Source organism: Indicator indicator, chromosome 29 (assembly GCF_027791375.1).
Source record: "Indicator indicator isolate 239-I01 chromosome 29, UM_Iind_1.1, whole genome shotgun sequence".
NCBI classification, from domain to species: domain Eukaryota; kingdom Metazoa; phylum Chordata; class Aves; order Piciformes; family Indicatoridae; genus Indicator; species Indicator indicator.
In genome coordinates this window covers 8,610,058-8,634,220 of record NC_072038.1, presented here as the reverse complement: position 1 = coordinate 8,634,220, position 24,163 = coordinate 8,610,058, and positions in this window count along the sequence as shown.

The following is a 24,163-nucleotide window of genomic DNA, read 5'->3' as shown; positions in this document are numbered from 1 at the left end:
AGACCCAGATTCCATTTACTCTGGGGTCAATCAAACCTTTCCTCCAGAGAAGATGAAAATTTGAGGTTGCTCTAGTGACATTAGGGCAGAATAGGGTTTTATACCCTCAGAAGACCTGTCCCTCTGCACAGAGAGTGAAGATTTGGATTTTCTTTGCTTTCCAATGGGGTGTTAAATGTGAAGGATTTTACCTACTTGCTTGGTATTCCATAACAAGCAGCAAGATGTAAATTTGTTACTGTGTCCACACTAGAAATAGGTAAATTCTGCTTGCCTGAAAGTCCCCATCACTGGATGTCCTAGTCTGCATCATCATTCACTTGCAGAAGCAGGATTTCCTTCTCAGTCCCCAGCTCTTTTGCTCTCCTCCTGGGCCTGAAGCTCTGCTCTCAGACCGTGCCATGTGTTGGTCTTGTTGCTGCAGCAGGGAGGGAGTTTCTTGACCATTTCTCAGTGCATTTCAAACTACTAAGACTGTTCTTGGCTTCTTCCCCCTCTCCAAGGCCCAAACAAAATGTTTCTCAATGGTAAACTGTCATTAGAGTTCAGAGAAGCAGAGAAAGCAGATCTGATTTCATATCTAATTTGCTGTAAAGTGAGAGGCAGGGAAGAGAGGAGTCCTTTTTAATTAGAAAAAGGGTTGCTGAGATTCTTTAGCCAGCACAGTGTTTCTCTCCAGTGCAAGAGTTTTCATGCATATAACCCAGCCCTTGCTGTTCCAAAGAATGAAACATTACAAATATTGCTCTCTGCTCTCTCTTTATTCCTATTTCTCTTCCGAGTGCTTTGGATTGCTGCAGTCCTCCTGATCGCCTGACAAGTGAACGCTGAAGGGAAAGAGGAACAGGGGGTCAAAGCCTCTCCTTCTGTCAGGTGCCAGTTACTGGAGGATGTAGAGAGAGGACAGAGAGACTGTTACTTCCCATTAACATCACCCTTTGCATGTGTTTCCATGCCATACAACAAAGCTATTAAAGGACAGGCTCATTTTCCCCCAAATTAGTTTAGGACCACGTTGCCTCTTGCAAAATTCTGATGAACAAAGCAGCAGCCTGTGGATATTTTTAAGCGTGGAAGGGCAACATTTAAAAAAGGTCAGAAAGAGTTCTTTAGGGATTGATGCAGGCTTGTGTCACTCTCTCGTCATGGCAGTGAATGCCCTGTTTAAGTATCTGAGGCACATCCTATCCCATCTATCACTGAGGAGCGTTCATGGACAGAAAGATGCAGCCAGGTTGCCAGGGCCAGAGATCTCTGAGGCCATTATCCTGTGCAAACACTGAAATGCTGCAGGCAGCCTCTTGTCAGAGCCAGGCCAGCCCTCATCAGTGCCAGAGCAGGCCAACTGTGGGTACCTGGATCTTGTGTTGTGACACCAGGGTATCTTCAACTAAACCTGTACTTAAGGGAATGTCCATGAAAAAATAAACTAATAAAATGCAGATTTGTAAGAAATCATTGCTATCAAACCAGGCTACTTTTTCCCCCCACAAAACTGGGTCTTAATTAATGGAAATATTTATTTGGGTGACTTGCAGATTATGTCTCCGGCCAATTAGCTCCATCTCAATGTTCTATTTCTTGCCTTTGAATCAATAAACAGTTCAAGATTTCCTGGAGTCAGAAAATGAAAGTCAGTGCCAAGAACTGTGGGTGTATTAAAACCATACCTACAACAATAGCCTCAACGAGAGAGCTCTGCTAATCACTCCCTTGTTTGGCTGGGTGTCTGACAGAGGAGCTAGAAAGCTGAAAGTATCTAACACCCCCAATAGAGGAAACCACAGCTTACAGAACCCATGAAAAACATTTACTAACCTCCAGGTACCCTTTGTTCTCAATCCCTCCTGACAAGCACTTTTCTTCAGCACTACATACCTTAGATGCCTGTGCAATAAGATTTGATTGTGGGGCTTATAAGGTGGATCAAGATGAGTGAGTCATTATCTGCCATTTATCTTTCATTTAATGAAAGGGGGAAAGAAAAAAAAAATCACAAGAAAACAGGACATGGCCTTCCTTTCTGTAATTGGACCAAATTATTCCAGGTTGCCTTCAAAACTGAACAAGTCAGACTAAAACTCGTGAGTGTCAGTGTGTGCCTGTGCACACCAATGTGTGCAGGACTTTGTATGTGTTGTGCACAGGGGGGGTTGGAAGTAAAACCACTCAACATCTCACATTTTGTGCTGGAGAGTACTACAAGGGGAGTACTACAAGAGGAGCACTTCTGCCCCATGCTGAGGGATACACCTAAACAGCACTTCTGCCCCATGCTAAGGGGTGTACCTCAGCAGCACTTCTGCCCCATGCTAAGGGGTGTACCTCAGCAGCACTTCTGCCCCATGCTAAGGGGTGTACCTCAGCAGCACTTCTGCCCCATGCTAAGGGGTGTACCTCAGCAGCACTTCTGCCCCATGCTAAGGGGTGTACCTCAGTTCCATGCTAAGGGATACACCTCAGCAGCACTTCTGCCCCATGCTAAGGGGTGTACCTCAGCAGCACTTCTGCCCCATGCTAAGGGGTGTACCTCAGCAGCACTTCTGCCCCATGTTGAAGGGTGTACCTAAGCTGGGAGGTCTCCTGCCTCAGCTGAAATTGGATTCTAAAATGAGTAAGAGCAACAAAAAAGAAGTCTACCTCTCCCCGTGCTGACAGAGCTGGGTTCCTCAGCAGACCTCCTCGTGAAGCTGTTCCAGTCTGGAAGCTTTATGGCCATGTTAACATGGCGCCTCTCCACAGGGCTTATTAGTTTGGGCAAGGTGCCACGTGAAGGCAGCTAGGAGGCTGCTAGACTGGAGCTGGCTCCTATCCGGCCAGCTTGGAGAGCATGTAGGCATGCCCTTTTACTCCAACATTGTTACAGCCATTACCACCCAGGCTGATAAAGTCTGAGACTTACTTACACCATGGAATGTTGCACACCAGTGTAGACAGCTCAATTAGGAGACAAGTCACTGCAGATCAGTAGACTGTTAGGAACAAAAGCACTGGAGTGATCCAAAAGCAAGGTGGGTTTGGGGACCGAATTCTGTTATTTTCACACATGGTGCTCCAAAAAGCCCTCAGCTCATCTGCCCAGTCATGGCATCTCATTTTTGCAGGTCAGCTTAAGTGAAAGCCACCAACAGCCAGTGGTGGGGCAGCTCAAAGGATTAGTGCTAATGGCATCTTGGGTTTGGGTTATGAAGCCTGCCACAGATCAGGAGGCCAAAGTCTCAACACACCAGACTGGAAGTGAGAAAAACCATTGCAGGTGAAGATGAACATACATCGGCTGATCCCTACAGATCCTAGTGCTGCAAAAAGAGAGAGCTTCTGCAAATCAGAGATAGGCTAGAGAGATACAGCTGGGACCAGAGTATGAACTAAGGAGTAATCTTGCAAGAATGCACTAAGAGAAATCCAGGAGATCCCAGAAACACGGCAGCAGGGGGGCAATAGAGTTTGGCAGCAGACGAGTTAAGATGTAGCAGAAAAAGTCTACTGAATCACTGACTTGAGGCTGTCCAGCTTTGTCACAGCTAGGAAAACAACAGAAAAACAAACAAACAAGCCAAACCCAACCAAACCAAAAAACACAGCAGAAAAGTCAGTATTGTATGGTCCTGTTCACGAGCATCTGCTGGCTGGCTCAGGGCCTCTTCAGAAGCATTTCTCCACTCAGTAAGATCAGCATTTCCTACTAACCACTGCCTCTAGCACCTCACTCCCACTCCATGGCCCGAGCTGAGCTGTATCCATGGCCAGGTCGATCATTTGCTGTTGCCAAGCATGCCCAGCAACCTTCTTTGCCATCATAGTGTGCTGCAGCCCTGCTGCTGGCCGCCAAAAGGAGAGAAACCCAAGATGGAGAAGAGGGAGGTGATGGAGACGTTGGGACCTGGCGTGTCAGTGGTTTGCTGACTTGGCAGTGCTGGGATGGCAGCGGTCAGGGTAGCCATGGCTCTGATTTCAGCCAGGCCAGCTGCCTTTGTCAAGACATAAATCACTACTGTGTGCCCTATAGAAACTGCTGTCAGTCCCAGGAGATTTTGCAGTTCCCAGAATTACTGTATTTGAAATTTTTTTTGGGGGGTTGTTTTGCTTTTTTTATTCACTGGGAGCTGAAACTGAACTCAGTTCTGTAAACAAAGCTGGTTTTTATTTCTCCCCCTACAACAGCTATACAGCCTCAGGTCATGATCACATCAAATCATCCAAGCCAAGCAGTATATGAGCTGGTCAGTGCTTGGGTGGGTGGCCTCCAGCTAGAATCCAGATGGTGGTAAGGATTAAATCACCCCTGTGAAACAGCACCAAATTAGTGTCCTCCTTTGGCACAATGGGAATGGCAGTCACTTACAGCCTTCAGACATGATACTCTGCTTGTATTCTGATTGCTCCCAGCCCTAGGTAATCTCCTGACACTTCTCACGAGCCCAGGGGTCCCAGCATGGGTCCAGTTCTGAGCTGAAGCATTCTGTAGCCATTCAACACCAGGGTAAAGGATGAACCCAAGTGGAGAACATTACAGGGTCAAGCCTCTTGTATTTACTTAGGAGCTGGCAGATCAGCAGGGGTGGTTGAGTCTGGCAAACACAATCTGGATCTCTTCTGAAATGTTTTATTCTTTTCCCTTGCCTAGCCTCTGTCTCCTGTACAGAGACACACATCCTAGACCTTGTTGTCCATTAACTCCTACAGTTTTGTCCCAATCCCAAAATTCAGGAGGGCCCCTTCATGTGGAAATGAGAGGAGGAAGAGGAGGAGGAGGGTTAGGGGAGCCACTCACAGACGCATCAAAACACAGTTTTGTCCTCTGCCCTGCCACTGCAAATGGATGAAAACGGGGCAGGCTGGAGCAGGCCGTCCAAGTTTTGGAGCATCAGCACAGAGAGCTGAGCCAAGAAAGAACACATGGTGGTTGTGTGCTGCAGTGACACTTCAAGAAAAATCGCTTTGAGTCGTGAGCCTGATCACTTAACTGCAGCGGGCACCCTCCCAGATTTCCTGAGTCAAATGTAAATTGCCTGAGGAAACATCCCCCCTCCTGCCCCTCACCCCGGCACGGTTCCCCCCATCGCACACACACTCCTCTGACTGCACACCCTATGTCTCAAAGCTATTTTACTGTGTTTACAAATTATGAAAATTCTGGTCTAGTTAATTATGAAAATATTGGTAAGTCTGCAAGGCTGGCTCCTGGATGGAGCCGAAGCAGAAAGCAGGCTGGAAAGGCCTTGAAAAATGAGCCCCTTTCTCTCTGCTCCGATTGCCAATAGGTTTTGTTGTTCTAGGGTATGACTCTGCTGCTCTGCAAAAGCCTCTTTACAAGCTGCAGCTCCGGAGGCCGGGCCGGCAGCGTGATTTACTCTGCCGAGCTGTCCCGTGGTAGCAGGAGGGAGACGGACGAACAGAAGGGTGCCGGGAAGGATGAAGTCTGCTTTCTGTTAGCCCAGTATAAATCTCAGCACGTAGGCCAAGAGCCAAATCTCTGGCTGCAGAATTCTATGGAAGTATCTCAGTTCACACCAGTTTAGTCGCTGGTCCCAAACTAACTTCAGGCTCATCTAGACCTGGAGTATCTGAAACGCAGAGGGCTGACTCTGGGCTCACTGTGAGGCTCTGGTCCAGCTCTCCGGTCCTGAGCAGGATAAATCTCACCCTCTATGTTGATATGAGCATCAGGGGAATTGAGTACAGTTCTGTCTGCACAGTTACTACAGATTTTGCATCAGTTTGAAAGAGAGAAGTGTAGGTACTGCAGAGCCACCTGAAGTTATTCCTGTTGCTCTGAGCTAATTTTCTGTATTTACTTGATATAAAGGAAAAGAAGGTGGTGGAGTCACCATTCCTGGAGTTGTTCAAGAAATGTGTGGATATGGCACTTTGGGACATGGTTTAATAGCCATGCTGGTGTTGGGTTGACAGTTGGACTCAATGTCCTTAGAGATCTTTAATAACTTTTTCAAGAATAATCATCTCATATGATCAGAACAGCTGAAACAAGTCTATGGTTCTATGAAAAGATTGTTTTCACTCTCAGCCTGCTTTCAATGCAACAGCATTTTGCTCACCAGCTGAGCAGCCAGCCCTGGATTTCAGAAGAAATATATCAGGGGACAAAGCTTAAAGATAACTTTTCTGCTTTGCCTGTTTCCTTATCTTCTCTAAAGAAAACAGGATTAATATTTTCCACATTAACAGAGGGGAGAATCTGTGTAAATTTTTTATACCACTTCTTTACATATACAGGTAAATTAAAGAGGATGATAGATGGAAAGTGTAGCAAATTCTCAGCATGACAAAACTGATCAGTTTTCAATGCCTTTGAATTGTGTCTCAGGATGATACATTTGAATATCATGTGCAGTGCCATGTGCAGATGTGGTGCTCAGGGATATGGTTGAGTCGAGGACTTGTCAGTGTTAGGTTAAAGATTGGACTCGATGGTCTTAAAGACCTTTTCCAATCTAGGCAATTCTGTGACTCTGTATCTTGAACAGCATGAAAAGGGATCAATTTTCTAATATATAACACATGGCTTAGACACTTTGGAATATGTTAGAAGCACACACACTGTGTTCTTTACTAAGAAAAGAGAGAATCTGGCTGCAAAATTAGAATGTATGTTACATTTTGCTGGATCTAGTTGACTGTATCACTCATTTCACTGACATGACACTCAGATTGTGTTAAAAATCAGTGCATTTTGCATTTAGCAGTGATAAACAAGTATCTGATCACATCTGACAGTCAGTATCAATGCTTAGGAAAAGCAGGAGCTGTGCTTGTGCCCACTGAAATCCTACTGAAGGCAGCTTGCTGCTGGTGGTGCTCTGTGAAAATCAGGGCAGGTCCTCTCCCTGCAGTGGCAGCTCCAATAGCAGGCTAATGGTCAAAATAAATCCAAATTTAGGTTCAGGTGATGGAAATGAGGCTATACTTCAATTGTAAATTAAAATTAATTTTCATTAATTTTACAAATTTTACAAAGGTCCACTCAAAGAGACAATAGTCCTATTAAAAGGTATTTTGAAGTCTAGAGGGTTTCACAGAGAACTAAATTACCTATCAAAAAGAATAATCATCTCATATGATCAGAACAGCTGACAGGAACCATTTCTGGGAGAAAAGAAAAAGGATTAAAAAGTCATCTGGCTACAGTGATGTCATTTACTCAGAGGTTCCTTTGGAACTAGGGATATGGTTTAGGAGGCAACTTCTTTATCTAACTGAGCAGTGACTTCTTGTGCTGAAAGATGATGCTTGGGAACAAACCAGTGTGATTCCAAGAACAGCAGTGTCATCAGATAATGTAAGAACTTTTCCAAGTCAGTACATACTGCACTTGATGAAAACATTTCATTTAGCTTCCTTTACAAACATTTTATTTAGAGTTTCGCTTTCTCGTGCTATAATTTGATCTAATCTTTTTTCATTCATTTCATTTAGAATTTCACTTTCTTGAACTATAGTTTGTTGTTGTTGGGGTTTTCTTCCCAAATGAAAACCCATATTGGACTTTTAAAGAAATATCAAATTGCAATTAGCAATAATTTCCTTCTTTTCACAATGAGAAAATGTATTCAGCTGATACTTTTCCCTGAATGCTTTCAACCAATGTTAGCCTGAAACATTTCTCAACCAGTTCATCTTTTAATGACCAGGACACCATGAGTGACCTATGAACATTTCTACCAAACACTCATGGGGCATGAGAAGATATCCATGATAGTGGATCTTTTAGTTTAGATAACTAAAATACTAAACCACTGATGATCTTTAAGCCCGATAGAGTTAAAAGTAGACTTCTGGCCTTCTTCTATTCTTGTCAACAGCTCTGGAAAGCTCTTTCCATCAGTATTTTATAGAAAGCATAATTGGTGTCTTCCTGCAGGAATTCCTTCCTCATAATTTGTGAGGCTTGCTGGGCTGTGTGTATACAATTTGCTAGCAGAATTACTTATTAGTGGTTGCTCTTTTTTTTTTTTTTCTTTTGGGGTAATATATGCTTTTGTAAAAGTGTCCAGATATTTTGTGGGTTGTTATTATTATTATGAAGAATTATTACACTTGGGTGCATAATGTTCATTCCATTCCATGCACAGTTATCAATTTGTAATTTGTGCAGGATTAAGGGGAGTTCTGCCTGCAAAGTCAATTTAGCACTGAATAAATTGACCTGGTGCTGGAACTGATGGCCAGACACTACACGGCTCCTGAACCCAGTGGAGAACACCTCTCATGAAAGTGCTATTTGGATATGGTGTCAAAAATACCAGCTTGGTCCCATTATTCTGAAGCTAAATTGATCCATATGATTGGAATATTGCCCAGATATTTATTTTCTCTCTCTTTTTTCTTTTTTTTTTTTTCCAGACAATCATTTTGAAATTACCATTATCAATACACTAATGCATGTTGAAGGCTTGTTGGGTCTGACATAGGAAGTGATGTAATAAGGGAACCCTTAATACTCATGGCCCTCAAGCAGGAAACATTTTCCTCGAGGAATAGTATACTTGAAAACTGCAGATTACAATTTAATATTAACCAGATTTCTACATTAAACATGATTTCCGAGAACAATTTGATTTTTCTTTTTTTTTTCCCTCCCCCCCCCCCTTTTTTTTTTTTTCTCCCCCTCTGCTTCTTCTCTAAATGATCAAAACTGCATCCAACCGCAAGCAGCTCCTGGAATGAGCCCATGGCTGCTGCAATTTAAATGTCAGCCTCAGCAATTGCAGAGGTACATTGGATCTTACTTCCAACCCTTGCCACTCACTGCTGCCCTGTCAGTCTCAATCTGCCTTGGATACCCACATGTGTCAGTAAGCCTCATTTGGTCTGCCTTGCCTGGTTAGGTACAGGCAGGGGTTTAGGAAGGTGTCCTCCAGAGGTTTTAGAGCTATTGCCAGCAAATCCATATCCAGCACCAGCTGATGAAGTCATGATAACACAGCAGCAATGAAATCCAGTTGTAGTCTTGGAGATGAATGGCAAATTGCATAATCTCCAGTGCAGTGAGGGACAGAATGAGGAGAATTAACAACTGCACAAATATTTGACTTTCTGGACTGACTGGTTGGTTCGTTGACTCTTCCACTGACCACTACTATTTGTATGTATTTGTTTATGGTCTAGGAGTCCTTGTTCAGGAGCAGTCATGATGCCAGGCTGTCAACAAACACAACAAACAGCAAAGAGTTGTATCTGTCTCAAAGAGCTTCCAAGGTGAATGCCATCCTGCACAAGCCCCAGCACCAACGAATGTGACTGACGTGGCCTTTCCCAGAGTGTTTGGGTGTCTGCGTGCTCCCAGGAGGAGGTATCCTCACTGATCCCTGCAAAGGTCACTGCTGGGAAGCCTTTCAAGGCTGAGCCAAATACAACTCATTTCACCATCTCCTTCAAAAGTCAAGTCAGACCACACCACTGGTAGCAAGACATGTTTACCAGGCCTGACAAAATGATGGCTTTAAATATAGCACCTGTTGAAACAGTCCTTAAAGAGGGGAAGGATGGCTTGGCTGGGAAGAGAAGTGATGCAGAAGCTCCTTGGCATAAACCTGCTGACCTAATACAAGTTCTTCTCTGGAACTCTCTGATTGTTTTCCACAAAATAAAACAATTCCAAGAGCCAAAGATTTCAAAATTAAGGACATTTCTGCAATCCAGTCAGCTCCTGCATGGGAAGGTCATTTATGCAAGCAAAGGTAGAGAACAACAGGGAGAAGGCGGCTCCTGCAGGCTGATGGCTTGATTGGTAACACCAATTCTGATAGGGTCCTCGAAACTCACCTGCTGAGAAAATAGGGTTTTAAAAAAAAAAAAAAAAAAAAAAAGAAAGGTCTTCAAAGGTCAGAAGCCACAAGGTGGCATTCTGCACTTTGGCTCCACTAGCTGCTGCTCTCCAGGCTGAGGAATGCAATGGTGAGGTAGGGAAGGAAAGGAATGCTTTTCTCCATGTGGACAAGAGCACTGGAACAGGCTGCCCAGGGGGGTTGTAGAGTCTCCTTCTCTGGAGACATTCAAAACCCACCTGGATGCATTCCTGTGCAGCCTACCCTAAGTGATACTGCTCTGGCAAGGGGGTTGGACCTGATGATCTCTTGAGGTCCCTTCCAGCCTCTGATATACTGTGAGACTGTGACAAGCAAGGTCAGTCTTGAAGGTAAGCTCCCACACTTTGTATTAGTACTTGAAAGGGGTTCCACAAAAGATACTTAGCAAAGAGCATTCCCTGAGCTGCTAAGGACAGAGAGGCTTCACTAGAAACAGACTGCCCCATGCTTTAAAATGCAAGTGCTTTGTTCCTTGCCTGGTTTGAAATCATCTTCTCTGTTCTCACATGGAAGAATCAGGAATATTGTGTTCCAGCCAGAACTGAAATGTAAACCAGGATCCCCAAAGAGCAGTGTGACAATGTAACACTAATCCACCCTGCTTCTGCTGATATGATGCACACGGAGAAGGAGGTTAACCACCCTGCTGCCTCCTGCGGTGGGCAATCACTGTAATGTAAATTGTGACCTTCACACAATTGCTGGTTGGAAACATTTACATGGAGACTAAATCCCTCCCAGGTTGCATGATAGCACAGGCTTTGTTTTCTTAGGCTGTTGTTCCCCATTTGGCACACAGTACAAAGCCATCCAGGGGCTCTGAAATCCATGAAGCACAAGCTCGGACTACCCGCCTGCTGCCAGCAGAATTGACAACCATGCAAGAAAAAGGCTCTTTGGGCTGCCAAGTCATGTAGGTTTTGAATGAAGTAGCCTCTCCATGAAAGATCCGTGCTTTCTTGATCAGCAAAATCCTGATCTGCCATGAAATTCTCCCACCTACACTGGTCTTCAGAGAAGGAGCCCACACTGAGTCTCTGGCTCAGGACAACTGTTGTTCCATGCCAAATTAAATCCATTCTGTTGCTCTTCTCCAGTGTAGGATACTGCAGGCATGGACAGCTGGTAGAGGGCAGTGAGAAACCAGAGATGGAAAGATGTGCTGGAAAAGAGTTGTGTTCAAGAAATGTGTAGATGTGGCACTTCAGGATATAGTTTGTTGGTCATGGTACTTGGATTCAATGATCTTTGAAGGTCTTTTCCAACCTTGCTGATTCTATGAAAGGAGAACCTAAATACAGGTAGCATTTGGTGCCACAAAAAGGTAGTGGCCACTCTTTGATGTCTTCTGGCCACAAAATATTGTCAAGGACCTTTGAGGCAAGTGACTTCATCCCAACCCACTGACACCAATGCAATTGTTAGTCCTACTAGAAATGCACAGGAGTATAGAAATAAACTAAAAGAGAAAGAATAAGACCATTTTGAATGTTAGATTTTAAATCTCTGCCCCAGTAATCATGAAAATCTGTTGGACTTGAAGCAGTATGGCCAGAGCATCAGCTGGGATTCATTTGTGGTTGGGGGTTACCAACGACAGGATAAATGTCCTTCAGGCAGTTACAGTTCAAGATTTGTGTTGAAATTCTGGTCCCAATCTGTATTCTAATCCCAAATATACACAGGAATGTTCCCTGCTATCCCTTCTCCAATTTAGTCCCTAGGTCTGAAGGCTGAGTGAAGGTCTTGATCCATCTATCCAAAGACTTGATGTTCTCTTGTAGGTGCAAGAATGAAAGATGAAATTCATAGAAGGAGAAAAGAGCTTTGATGGCTCCAAGAGACCTTCTGAGAATGTTTCCCATTTTTTGGGACGGACAATGTACTCCCAAGAGAGCCTGAAAAAGTGGCTGACACCCTTGGTTTCTTCTCTAAGCTGGGTGCAATTTCATCATCCCAGTCTGTCTGGTTTAGGTTTGTGGCTTTGGAGAACCTCCTATATGTGCCTGTTTTCCTTCATTAGCTGTCAGGTAACAAGCTGTTCTGAAACAGTGTGTACCAGCATGGGAACAGCAGGGTTAGAAAGCAGTGCCAAGAAGTTAGGACTAATTTCTTTATCCTTATCCTTGCTCCGGTGACAACATATTTGTTAATTCAGCTAATTAGAGAAGGTTGATAGAACAAGTGTGTGAGTGTTGCAGTCTGGCTCAGGGGACACCATGCCTGTGTGCTTTCCAGATTCAAAAGAGCTTTGGGGGGACTCTCTGTGTGGGTGATATGAGCCTCTCTTTGTATTAAGCATTTCTTGAACAAACATAAACCTCACGGGGGGAAGTGCTGTTTTTATTTTTCCCTGTTCTCAGAAGCTCAAGATAAAAATGAAAAGTGCCAGGACATAAAATATCACATTTGGCTCTATTTTACCAACAAAAATACAGGTATCAGTCCCTCTGCTGGCATGGGTTGGCACCGTTTCAACAACATCTTTTGCACCATGCCAATCCACCAAATGACAATCTGGTTCCATATATATTTTTAGCCCAGAAATACCCTGTGACATGTGTTACCCTCTTTCTGGAACCATTTATAGTTTCTGCAGTATCATTTACTACCATTTTCTCTAAATGTGTTTCCAGTAGAGCTGTAAATGTGCACTTTTGCTGCAGGCACTGAGGATAAAATAGGCAAGAAAGAAGGGAGGAAGGTCAGAGCAATAGATGAGTCACTATACAGCAATAAAATAAAATTAAAAACCAGTCAAATCTCTGGGCAGCTCCAGAGCTTTCAACATTGGCTCTATTTGGCAACACAGAGCTTGGGCATCCTAATTGATCATGGAGTAAGAAATTACCACACATCAGCTCGTGCCGAGGGGCAATCTGGATGTGGATTTGCAGACGTGTGCCTTGTTCCTTTGTGGTGGCTTCTGCATGTGCTTCAGTTCTTGGAGGCATGAAGAAGTGTAGAAAAAAATATATAGGGAACCTGGTATGCTACACTAACCCTGCCAAAGTCTGTGGGGATGATTAATTAGTGTAATAGATGGAAAGGGTCTGATCGTCTCTCTGGTGATGTTTGCTGTTTCCTTGCACTGCTCATTGTCAACCTCTTGACATCAAGATGGGCTTCAGAATGTGGCTGAATAAGGGCAGCACAATTCACCTCAACCTGGTCTAGTTGAGGATGTCCCTGCTGATCTCAGGATGGAGGGTTGGGCCAGATGACCTTCAGAGGTCCCTTCCAACCCAGACCGTTGTATGAATTCTGTGCCCACGCTGAACTCTCTTTCTGCCAGCACAAATGGCTGTGCAAGGGAAGGAGAACCAACCTCAGGAAGTGTTCTCTTTGTCAAGGTAACTTATTCTGTGGTTACTTAAATATGGATTTTAGTGCACCTTTGTGTGCATATAGTTTTTCACTGGATTACATGATCACAAAATCCCAGTCAATCAGGTTTATTATCAGAAACACATTTATGTAATCCAGTAAAGTTTCATCTAATGGTTTTAAATCTGTGAATGACTCTAAATTCATCAAGAAAACACACGATGAAAGAGGGAAAAAGATATTCCCTCCTCCCTCTTTAAAATCCCTGGAGGAAAAAGGAAGCAAATTTGTGAGGGAAACCTCAACTCCAACACAATCTGCAAGGGGTGGAAATCCACATCTGCAGAATTGGTAGAGTCAGAGGGATTGCAGTTGTATGTTGTGTTCTGATGAGCTCATGTGCTCAGAGGACAAGCACAGTTTCTCAACACCAAACTTCATTATAATTAACATCAATATCTTATTGTCAGCAGGTAGTTGTTTATCAGCACTGGGAAGTGCTGAAATGCTGATGCCAGCAACACTCCTGTCCAGAATGGAGATGCTAAATCTAATTTCTCAGTCTGGGATTGGTTTTGAAGGGGCTTTATCTTGGGTGCTGTTTAAAGCTCCCCTTGTGAAGATCCCCACCATCAGCACTGAACAGACAATGTTGTAGAAGGTGGATGGGGGGGTTGGGGAAATGACTTTGTGCAAGAAAAGCTAAAGCTTCCAGGATCCAATAGGGCTAAAGTGAGTTTACTGATATCTGCAATAAATGGTTTCTGGTCCTGACTGCTTGGTGAAGTGTTTTGAAGGTATTGAGGGGCAAGTCAGTGCCTCAGGATAAATTTAATTCTCATTGGAGTTAGGTGATTGTTAATGGAGAAGTCAGGGGTGTCATCTAGGGTAAAAATGTAAAATTGTGAGAAGAAGTTGTGCTATTTAACACCTCCTCTTTTCCCATTATGATTTGGTGTAATATTTATGTTCTTACTGATACCTTATTATGTTCTGTTAATATCTGCATCCATGCATGGTCTGGAAAAAAATCTCTTTTTCTTGAGAACAGCCTTGAATGATAAAGGGGAATTCAGTCCTTGCTTGTTGCAGGAGGGGAGAGTTACTCTTGGGAAGCTTGGAATCATTGCCTTTGATTCACACTATGGGGGAAAGAACTTTAAGAGGTTTCCCTGGGAGCTGACCCACAGGCAGGGCTGCCAGTTGTACCTGAAGAGCTGCTTTGGTGCCATTCTGCACAGGTTGTCTGTGCCACCTTGCACCAGTGAGTAGTGGTTCACAGTTTTGTTGCATTTGCTCGTTGTGCAGAGTGTAACTGCTGCTGCTTGCAAAAGCAGATGGGTGACAGATTGGTCTGGGTGACCTTACCAAAAGGCATCATTTCTTCTTCCAAAGTTTTTTTTTCTATAGTTTGCTAAAATATTTCTCTTAACTACCTATGGCACAGCCCAAACTCTTACACTTCTACAGCTGTTTAGCTCCTGGCCTCATCCAGTAATTCCCACCTACCACACAGCTCAGCAAATACTCACCTTTTGTGGCAGCCTCTAACACATCATTCACTGATGGAGAGCTGGAATAAAGTGAATTTCAGAGATGCAGATTACAACTTTTTGCTTGCTTAGGGGTATTTTTCCACTCTTTCTTTGTTGATCTGCTACTGAACAGCAGATGATTCGTGGATTTTGCCATTCACCAGCACTTGTGAGGAAAGAAATAATCTCTTCTGAAAGCTGAAAACAAAAATTATTCTTATTGTTTTATGGGCAAATAAAAATATAATTTATTAGCCAGTCAAGAGCAATAACCTTTAAGTGCACTACTTCAGAATAGCCTATTAAGATTTTTTTTTTTAAATTTTTAATACTAATTTTGTCTGGACTTATGTCAGTTAATTATTTATTTTATTTCTTTTCAAAGAAAGCATGGCACCTGGCTTTTCAAAAGTGTTTTGGTGTATAACCTCAAGTCATTCCAACAGAAAGGAGGCAATTCAGTCCCTCTGAGGATGTGGGGCTCGACCCCTGCTGTAAACATGTGCAGCTGCAGTGCTCTTGGTGGAGTTAGATCTGATGGGGCTCTGAGCAACCTGCTCTAGTTGAAGATGTCCCTGCTCACTGCAGGGGAATTGGACTAGACGACCTTTAAAGGTCCCTTCCAACCCTAACCAGTCTGTGGTTCTATAAGCTTGATCAGCTGACTCAAGTATATGGTCAGGGCCATGGATGCAGCTGGGGATCCCACTTAGAGAGCATTTTTTGAAGGAAAAGGATGGATTTGGGATCTAATGGATCCAGATTTGCAGCAGGCTGTGGAATTCCCTCAGAGAAAGCATGCTTGTGTGGTGAGGGGGTGAAGGGGAGGCAAGAGAGAGAGGGCAAAGGGGTTGGTGATGTGTTTGTGCATGTCTGCTTAAACCTCTGGAAGGAGCTGACAGCTGTGCAAGGGCAATTAGTGAGGAATCTCCAAGACCCTTAATTCTCGAATTAAAATAGAATCACAGAACCATAGAATCATAGAACCATAGATTCATAGAATCCTAGAATCAGTCAGGGTTGGAAGGGACCACAAGGATCATCTAGTTCCAACCCCCCTGCCATGAGCAGGGACACCTCACACTAGATCAGGCTGGCCAGAATTGTTGTTGTTCTTTGTTGTGTTTTTTGTTTGGTTTTTTTTTTTGTCTTTAACATGTGGACCAGTTCTCAGAAGGCCATGCACAGCTCAGTGGAATTATCTGTTTATACTTACTGCAAATCAAACTCTTAATTTCTAAACAAAACAGGCTGCTGTCACCTCTGGCCTCATTTTTGAGGCACCCAGCCTTGTGGTACTAAGAAAATAGCCTGGGAGTGTGTGTTGGGTGGGAACCAGAGAGGTGCTGTGATTTAACTGAGATGTCCTAGACCCAATGCAAAAGACTCAATCTCAGGACCTAATGCAAAAGAGCTTTCCCAGGGCTATTACAAATCCCGACAGTTGTGTGGAAAGGCAATGGCTCCATCTGCATCTTTGCAAATGGAGACTAGGCAAACCTTCCTTTTCAGGAAAAGATAAATGAGACAGGCAGATGATTTTCATCCCTTTAAACTCCCCACCTCTGCACCACTCTGACCAAACCCAGGAGAACCTGAGCAAACATTTAAGCTTATGTTTCATTTGCTGAACAAGCACCCAGGAGGATTATGAACTACAACCTTTGGTCAGAAAAATGCTTGTGGAGCAGAAGCTGAGTGGGAACATGGTCCTTGGATCCAGAGAGAGAGAGACACAGGAGATGTGAGCCATGCTGTAGAGATGATGTAAGGACTTTTCTATCCAGCCACTGAAATTATTTCTACTGCTCCTGTTTAACTCTTTCCCTCAGGCTGTTGCTGGCCAGTTCATTTGTTTGACTTCAACAGATTCTGGCAATGTTTGCTTTCCATTTCAGCTGAGGGGCACCCAGCAACTGAACAGAGGCCAGAAGGGATTCTTTTTTCTTTTTTCTTTTTTTTCTTTTTTCTTTTTTTCTTTTTTCTTTTTTTCTTTTTTCTTTTTTTTCTTTTTTCTTTTTTTTTCTTTTTTCTTTTTTTTCTTTTTTCTTTTTTTTCTTTTTTCTTTTTTTCTTTTTTTTTCTTTTTTCTTTTTTCTTTTTTCTTTTTTTTCTTTTTTCTTTTTTTTTCTTTTTTTTTCCTTTTTTCTCTTTTCTCTTTTCTCTTTTCTCTTTTCTTTCTTTTCTCTTTTCTTTCTTTTCTCTTTTCTTTCTTTTCTCTTTTCTTTCTTTTCTCTTTTCTTTCTTTTCTTTCTTTTCTCTTTTCTTTCTTTTCTCTTTTCTTTCTTTTCTCTTTTCTTTCTTTTCTCTTTTCTTTCTTTTCTCTTTTCTTTCTTTTCTCTTTTCTCTTTTCTTTCTTTTCTCTTTTCTCTTTTCTCTTTTCTCTCTTTTCTCTTTTCTCTTTTTTCTCTTTTCTCTTTTTCTTTCTTTTCTCTTTTCTCTTCTTTCCTCTCTTTTCTCTTCCTCTTTTCTCCTCTTTTCTCTCCTCTTTTCCTCCCTTTTCTCTTTCCTCTCTTTCCTCCTCTTTTCTCTCTCTTTTCTCCCTCTTTCTCTCTCCTTTTCTCCCTTTTCCTCTCTTTCCTCTCTTTCTCTCCTCTTTTCCTCTTTTCTCCTCTTTCTCTCTTTCCTCTCTTTCCTCTCTTTTCTCTCTCTTTTCTCTCTTTTCTCTCTTTTCTCTCTTTCTCTCTTTTCTCTTTTTTCTCTCTCTCTTCTCTTTCTCTCTCTTTTCTCTCTTTCTCTTTTCTTTCTCTTTTCTCTTTTCTCTCTTTCCTCTCTCTCTCTTTCCTCTCTTTCCTCTCTTTCCTCTCTTTCCTCTCTTTCCTCTCTTTCCTCTCTTTCCTCTCTTTCCTCTCTTTTCTCTTCTTTTCTCTTTTCTTTCTTTTCTCTTTTCTCTTTTTGCTTTCTGTCTTTCTTGGTCACCCTAAAAGTAAGAAAACAGTGAAAATAGTAAAACAAACAAGAAGAAATTATCTGCTGGGGTGGAGTTCTTCCTTTTTCCATCACAGAAATTTTTTAGCAAAACACCCTGGAAATGTTTGACATCCATTTGTGGAATCTCTATAATTAGAGTTAATAAAAGGACATGTCAAGTGTACCTACCTTGTAAACCACAAATGCTTTTTATTTTGGTTTTTTTTTTTTTGTTTGTTTTTACTCCTTCTCAATTGCTTTAACTTAACTGGTTCTTCTGATTGGCACCTGCAGAGAAGCTATAATTAGCCTGTGATATGTATTTGGTGTGTATAATGCCTGGGTTTTTCTATAGGTATGCATACATTCCCACACAACTCCTAGGAGGATTCCTTTAACTAAACAGTTCGAGGTATCCAGGATAGGGGGAGGGGAAAAAAGGCATTAAAATAAAAATATCCCTGTGAGCTGAGTTGCAGATCTTCAGCATGTTCCCAATGGATGCTTGCCCACATCAGCAAAATGCTCTCTGCTGCAGCTGGTGTTAATGAGCAGCCCTGTTGGCAATCTAAAATCAATAACCTAGAGCCCAATGGACTACATAGGCTGTTGGCCTGAACAGAAGGTCTGGGTTGAGGAGAGGGCAGCATGGTGGGAGTTTTACTTGCCCAGTGGGATGTTCTTCTCCCAAGTCTGGAGAGAACCTGTGTCTTCTGAGGCTCCAAAAACCTGATTCATGGTTGTGTCAATTTACTTTTTCCATCTCTCCCTGCTTTTCCCCTCACAGTTCTCTATTTCTCTCCAGAAGCATCTCTGGTCAGAAGGTTGTTTGCATGATCAAGAGTTTTGCCTTGGTCTGTGCTGGTGGTGATTCTTTTTTAAATTGGAAGCTCAGTGAGAAACTGGAGGAAGTTGGAATCTGCAGTTCTGTCCTTCTGATTCCTTTGTGGCTGCATCTGAAGATTTTAATTTACTGGAAGCTGCTGGGTGTGGCTCACCATTATTTTCTGTGTTATGATCTCAGGAAGATTAAAAGGACAGCCTGCATTCCACCAGCTTTGCTTAAGTCTCAGGTGTTCAGCCTGCCTTCTGTAAACACCCCTTCCTTCTCTGACTGCAGAAGGAAGGAGAAAGTGTGTGTGTGTGTGAACCTGTGTCCTTGGTGAGGTCCAGCCAAGGACTGGTGTGGTCTTGTCAGCTCTGCTGTCTCCAGTCAGATGGAGGTGGGAAACTGGACGTGAGTCTCGTGGTAGGGTTGTCTGGCTGGAATGATGTCATATCCTTACATGGGTAATGGGAGTGTAGTAACTTCAGCTTTGCACCTTCCATCCCAAACTGCCACAGACTTCTTGCAGTGTTGTGTGTTATTGTTGGTGTGTATGAATCATTTCATCCACTGCTGAGGCACAAGCCAGGGTGGAGGCAGATTGGTGACAGCCACCACAGCTGGGTGGCATGCAGAGTGCTGTGGGTCAGTGCCTGGATGAGGCTGGGAAGGGCTGGCATGGGAGGTGCAGTCTTGCATAAGGTCATAGAATTGTTAGGGTTGGAAGGGACCTCAAGGATCATCTAATTCCAACCCCCCTGCCATGGGCAGGGACACCTCACACTAGATCAGGTTGCTCAGAGCCACACTGAGGGAAATAAAAAGAGGGCATTGGTTCTATCAGGTTGATTTAGAGGTTGAGTGTTGCTGTTATTCATCAACAGAAAGTTCCTGGGAGGTGGGAATCTGTGCAGTGAGCACAGTTGCTCCAGGAGATGACACCTTTCAGGGAGGATTATTTTAGCTAATCTCTGAGCTGAGCAGATCTGTCACACCATGGGATATGTATGATCTTCAAATGAAACAGTTTATGTATTTAATCTCAATCCCACTAAAAGTGAAGAGGGTTGAGTTTTGGGTTTGTTTGTTTGTTGTTTTTTTTTTTTTTTTGCAGTGATCTCCATGTGTTTTGCAACAGCTCCTCAGACTCAAAGGGTAAGGTGTGCATTGACTTTCCCATCAAAATCTCCTGTCTGAAGGAATTCATAAAAGCTTTACATTCACAGACAGCCTGAAAGAAACACGATGAGAGGAAAAGCTACTGTCAAAAGCAACGCAGAGCAGTCCTCCTGTGGTGAATAAAAGAGATAACTACAGGCAGAGAAAATGCAATATAAACAAACAGATGGAAGAAAAAAAAATCACTCTCAATTTAAATATTTCACTCTGTAGGAACCTCACAGGATTTTTGAGTTGTGTTCTCTCCCCAGCACCATTTTCCCTCTGTCACCAAAGGAGGCTGATTTTTATATGGGGGGGGGGAAGGAGGGAACGCCCAATGTTATAATTTCATTTTTATCTCAAAAATGGGGATGCTTCCAGTGATTTAAGGAGGAGAGAATAGCAAAGTGACACAGGGGCAAATCCATTCTTTCAGTGTGCCCAGGCAAGGCACGGTCCTCTTGCTGCAGCCCTGCTTGCTCGGGACAGAACTGGAATTCTCGCCACTTCCGAACCCAGGGATTCCTCCAGACTTTTTTTGAAACCTGACAAGCAACTGCCTTGGTACCCAGTGCACAGGTTTGCAACCCCAATGTGTGATAAATTAGACCTTTCACTCGAAGTTTTTCCTGGCAGGAGTACTAGAACAACCCTCTGAATAGCTACTACTGCTGAATTTTAAAATCTCTCTGGCTCTTTGCTCAGCCAAAACTTAAAGTTACAGTCAACTGGAGTTTGGCAAAGTGTAATGTTCTGTAACCTTATCTTTTTATAACAATCATGTTTATTAGTATTATGCAGTGCATTCTAGGGCCCCTCTCTAGATCTGAGGTGCTGTGCCTATGGCACCAGGATGTGTAGTTTAGGTGATCCTAACAGTTTTCAAACAGCTGTAAAACCTACCCCAGGCAGTGTGGTCCAGGGACTGGAGACCCTGCAGCTCAGGAGAGCATGGCTGCTTTCCTAGTCTGCTGCTGAGGGACGGTGAGTCTCCCTCTGTCCCCTCTCCTGGTCATTGTAAAGCTAATCACACTCATTAAAAGCCCTCAAAGGAGAGCCTAGATTGTTTTCTTTAATTAAAAAAAAAAGGGAAAATGAGAGTAAAACAGTGAAGTTTATCATCTGCTTAACTCCTCAGATCATTAGGAGCCCACATTTTTTTTTCCCCCACTCAAATCCATTTTGATTTGGTGGCTGAATGTGGCCTGATGCCTGGAATGGAGATATTCAAGATCAGACTTGTTGTGGCCCTGGGCAGCCTGATCTCTAATTGAAGGTGTCCCTGCTGATCACAGGGAGGTTGGACAAGATGACCTTCAAGGGTCCCTTCCAACCTGCTGCATTCTGTGAATTCAAATGTAAACACAAATGTGCTTTAAACTGAGCACTGCAAGTACGTTTGGACCTGTCCTACCAGCAGATGCCACGTTCAAGGCTCTGGGTTTCCACTCAAATGGCTGATAAAGTGGCTAATAAAGGTGCTTGCACTGATTTAAGAGTTAATAATCCTGTTATCAACTGTTCCAGGAATAAAGCGGAGGACAGACTTTATATCCTGGCAGTGGGAGCTAGCAAAATCCTGTCCTTTACCCTCCTTCAAGTCTGTGTAAAGGTTTATTTCCCCAGCCAGCTGAGAGAAGACCTGCAAAACTAATTGGCATCTTGATACCTCCACCTCAAACACATGCAAAAACCTTTAGTCTGCTGGTTGAGGATAATTTTGGAGGAGGAGGCAATGGTTTGAAACTGAAGCGAGGTAGGTTTAGGATGGACATTAGAAGGAAGCTCTTTACAATGAGGCTAGTCAAATACTGGAACAGGTTGCCCAGGGATGTGGTTGAGGCCCCATCCTTGGAGACACTCAAGATCAGACTCAGTGTGGCACTGGGCAGCCTGGTCTACTTGGATGTGTCCCCGCTGACTGCAGGGGGTTTGGACAAGATGACTTTTGAGGGTCCCTTCCAATCCAATGCAAACTGTGAATTGGTGAGGGGGGGAGATACTCCTGCTCACCATGGGTCCAAAGTCTTCTTTAGCCTATATAAGCCTGTAGGAGACAGTCTGCACTGCCTCTTGCACTGGGAGGAGAGGATGTTTCTGTTTGGGTCCATACTCAGGCTTAGGAGAGCAAGCTTGGGTTGGTATTGAGTGGCTGCTACAGAGGGCTGCTGTTCCTCTCACAGGACTGTCGTAGAGTATCCAGGGTTGGCACTGCTTTTTTTCTTTAAATGGAAACTCATTTTCAGTTCTGGGTTTGGACATGACAAACCTTCCTTTTCCTGCCCTTCACCTTGATTTCCTTCACCTCCTTTTTTTTTTTTTTTTTTTTTTTTTTTTTTATCAAGCCACCAGTTTTGACTGAAACCTTTCCAAATCCAAGTGTCAGCTTAAACCATGGCTCTCAGTGAATTACTCTCTTGCATATTACTATTGTCACCTTTTCTTCACTCTAAGAGCACAAGGCCATATATCTTCACAGGAGGAATGAGGATTTGTGGAGACCCTTGCCTTGAAAGTGCATCAAGGTATTAGTAACTCCTGAGCCACTGAAGGTGAGACTTTGGCTCACCAAGTGAGTTACTTCAGTTTCTTCTTGAACTGATACATCATCACTTCAATGATATTATTTATGAGGGTTTTTTTTTTCCCTCCCTTATTTTTCAAGCATAGGAGGAAAAAAAAAAAAGAAAAAAAAAAAGGTCTTGCCATGTTTTAGGAACAAAATGAGTATTTTACACACATACCAATAGCTCTCTGGAAAGCACTTAAATTTACAAGCTGTTCGTAAATTTACTGACAGTTGGCAACACTGCATCCAACACACAGGAACCCTCTTGGAAAATAGATCTATTGTAAATAATGTATATTGCAGCTTAATCTGAGCATGCTTCAGCTCAGAGTACTCTTAACAAATGTGTTACCTAATATATTTTAAAAAAAAAAAAAACAAAAAAAAAAACCAAAACCAACCTATTTGACCTGGAAAGATGATTTCAGTATCTGAAAAGCTCTCTTAACAAATAAAATTCAAATATGAGACACCTCCTCTGGATGTTCCTCCAGAGAACTCTTGAGGATACCTTTTTCTGGTGTTAGAGGGGTTTGAAGATTTTGGGTCTTCTGCTGTAGCAATATGTAGCTCAAATTCATAATTTAGTGCTGGGGTCCAATAGAGAGGAAGAGTTTTGATCTTTTCAGGTCAGTGGGAGTTATTTGCATTTCTGTCAGAAGTTGCTTTATGTGAAGAGAAAGACTGAGAGACCTGGCACTGTTTAGTCTTGAGAAGGCAGGGAGGGGATCTTATCAACATCTATCAATATCTGAGGGGAGGGTGTCAGGATGAAGGTGCCAAGGCTCTTTTTGGTGGTGCCCAGTGATAGGACAAGGAGCAATAGGTACAAGCCAGGACACAGGAGGTTCCACCTCAACATGAGGAGAAACTTCTTTATGCTGAGGTGACAGAGCACTGGAGCAGGCTGCCCAGAGAGTTTGTGGAGTTTCTTTCTCTGGAGACCTTCAAAGCTCACCTGACCTGGGTGACCCTGCTTTGGCAGAGGGGGTGGACTGGATGTTACCTGGAGGTCCCTTCCACCCCCTAACATTCTGTGATTTGTGCATGGGTGACTGCTCCTAGCTGTGTGCATTACTGCATGCAGCTTGGATTTGAGGTAACTTAAGTGTATACCCATGCTGTGGTGGCATTTTGTCAAGGTAGTTAACATTTGTTTTTTCATTAGATCTGACAAAGGGTTGTAATACTTGAATTCTAGTGAATCTGATACAGAAAACATGTAGCTTCTAGCCTATATTCCATATTCCTGTGACTAATGGTATTTAGTAGCTAAAAACCTCATCTAAAAATCCCATAATTGTCAAGATTTTGTAGCAGAAAAGGCTGGTTGTGGGGAATCATAGAATGGTCTGGGTTGGAAGGGACCTCCCAAGGACCAGGCACATCTTCATATTTGTTGTTCTGGCATTTAAATCATTGTCTTACAGCATGGGCAGCACAACAAAGCAAAAACACTGTTGCAAAAACATAGAGAAAATTACTTCAGAAATCTTTAATGGCTGCAAATGTGTTTTAATTTCATCATTATCCAAATGCCACACACAACTTCAGTAGCAATGCTGATTTCTGTTTGACACCATTGCTGCAGGGCAGGCCATGCCCAAGGATCCATGCCCAAGGATCCATGCACAAGGATCCAAGCACAGGGCTGCCAACCCAACTGCAGGGCTCTGCTGTGGTCAGCCCCAATGTGCTTTCTCCTTGCAAATAAATGTCATTTGATCCATAGCTACAGAGTTCAGAAACTTTATGAGACTTATCCAGGGATGTCTGGAGCTGGATAAGTCAAAGGGAGACTTTCCATGGATTTCATAGAGTTGTTTTTGTTGGAAAAGACCTTTAAGATCATCGAGTCCAACCATTAGCCCAGCACTGCCAGGTTACCACTAGACCATATCCCTCAACACCACATCTACATTGCTTTGAAACCCCTCCAGGGATAGGGACTCCACCACTGCCCTGGGTATCCTATTCTAGGGCTTGACAATGCTTTGGAGAAGAAA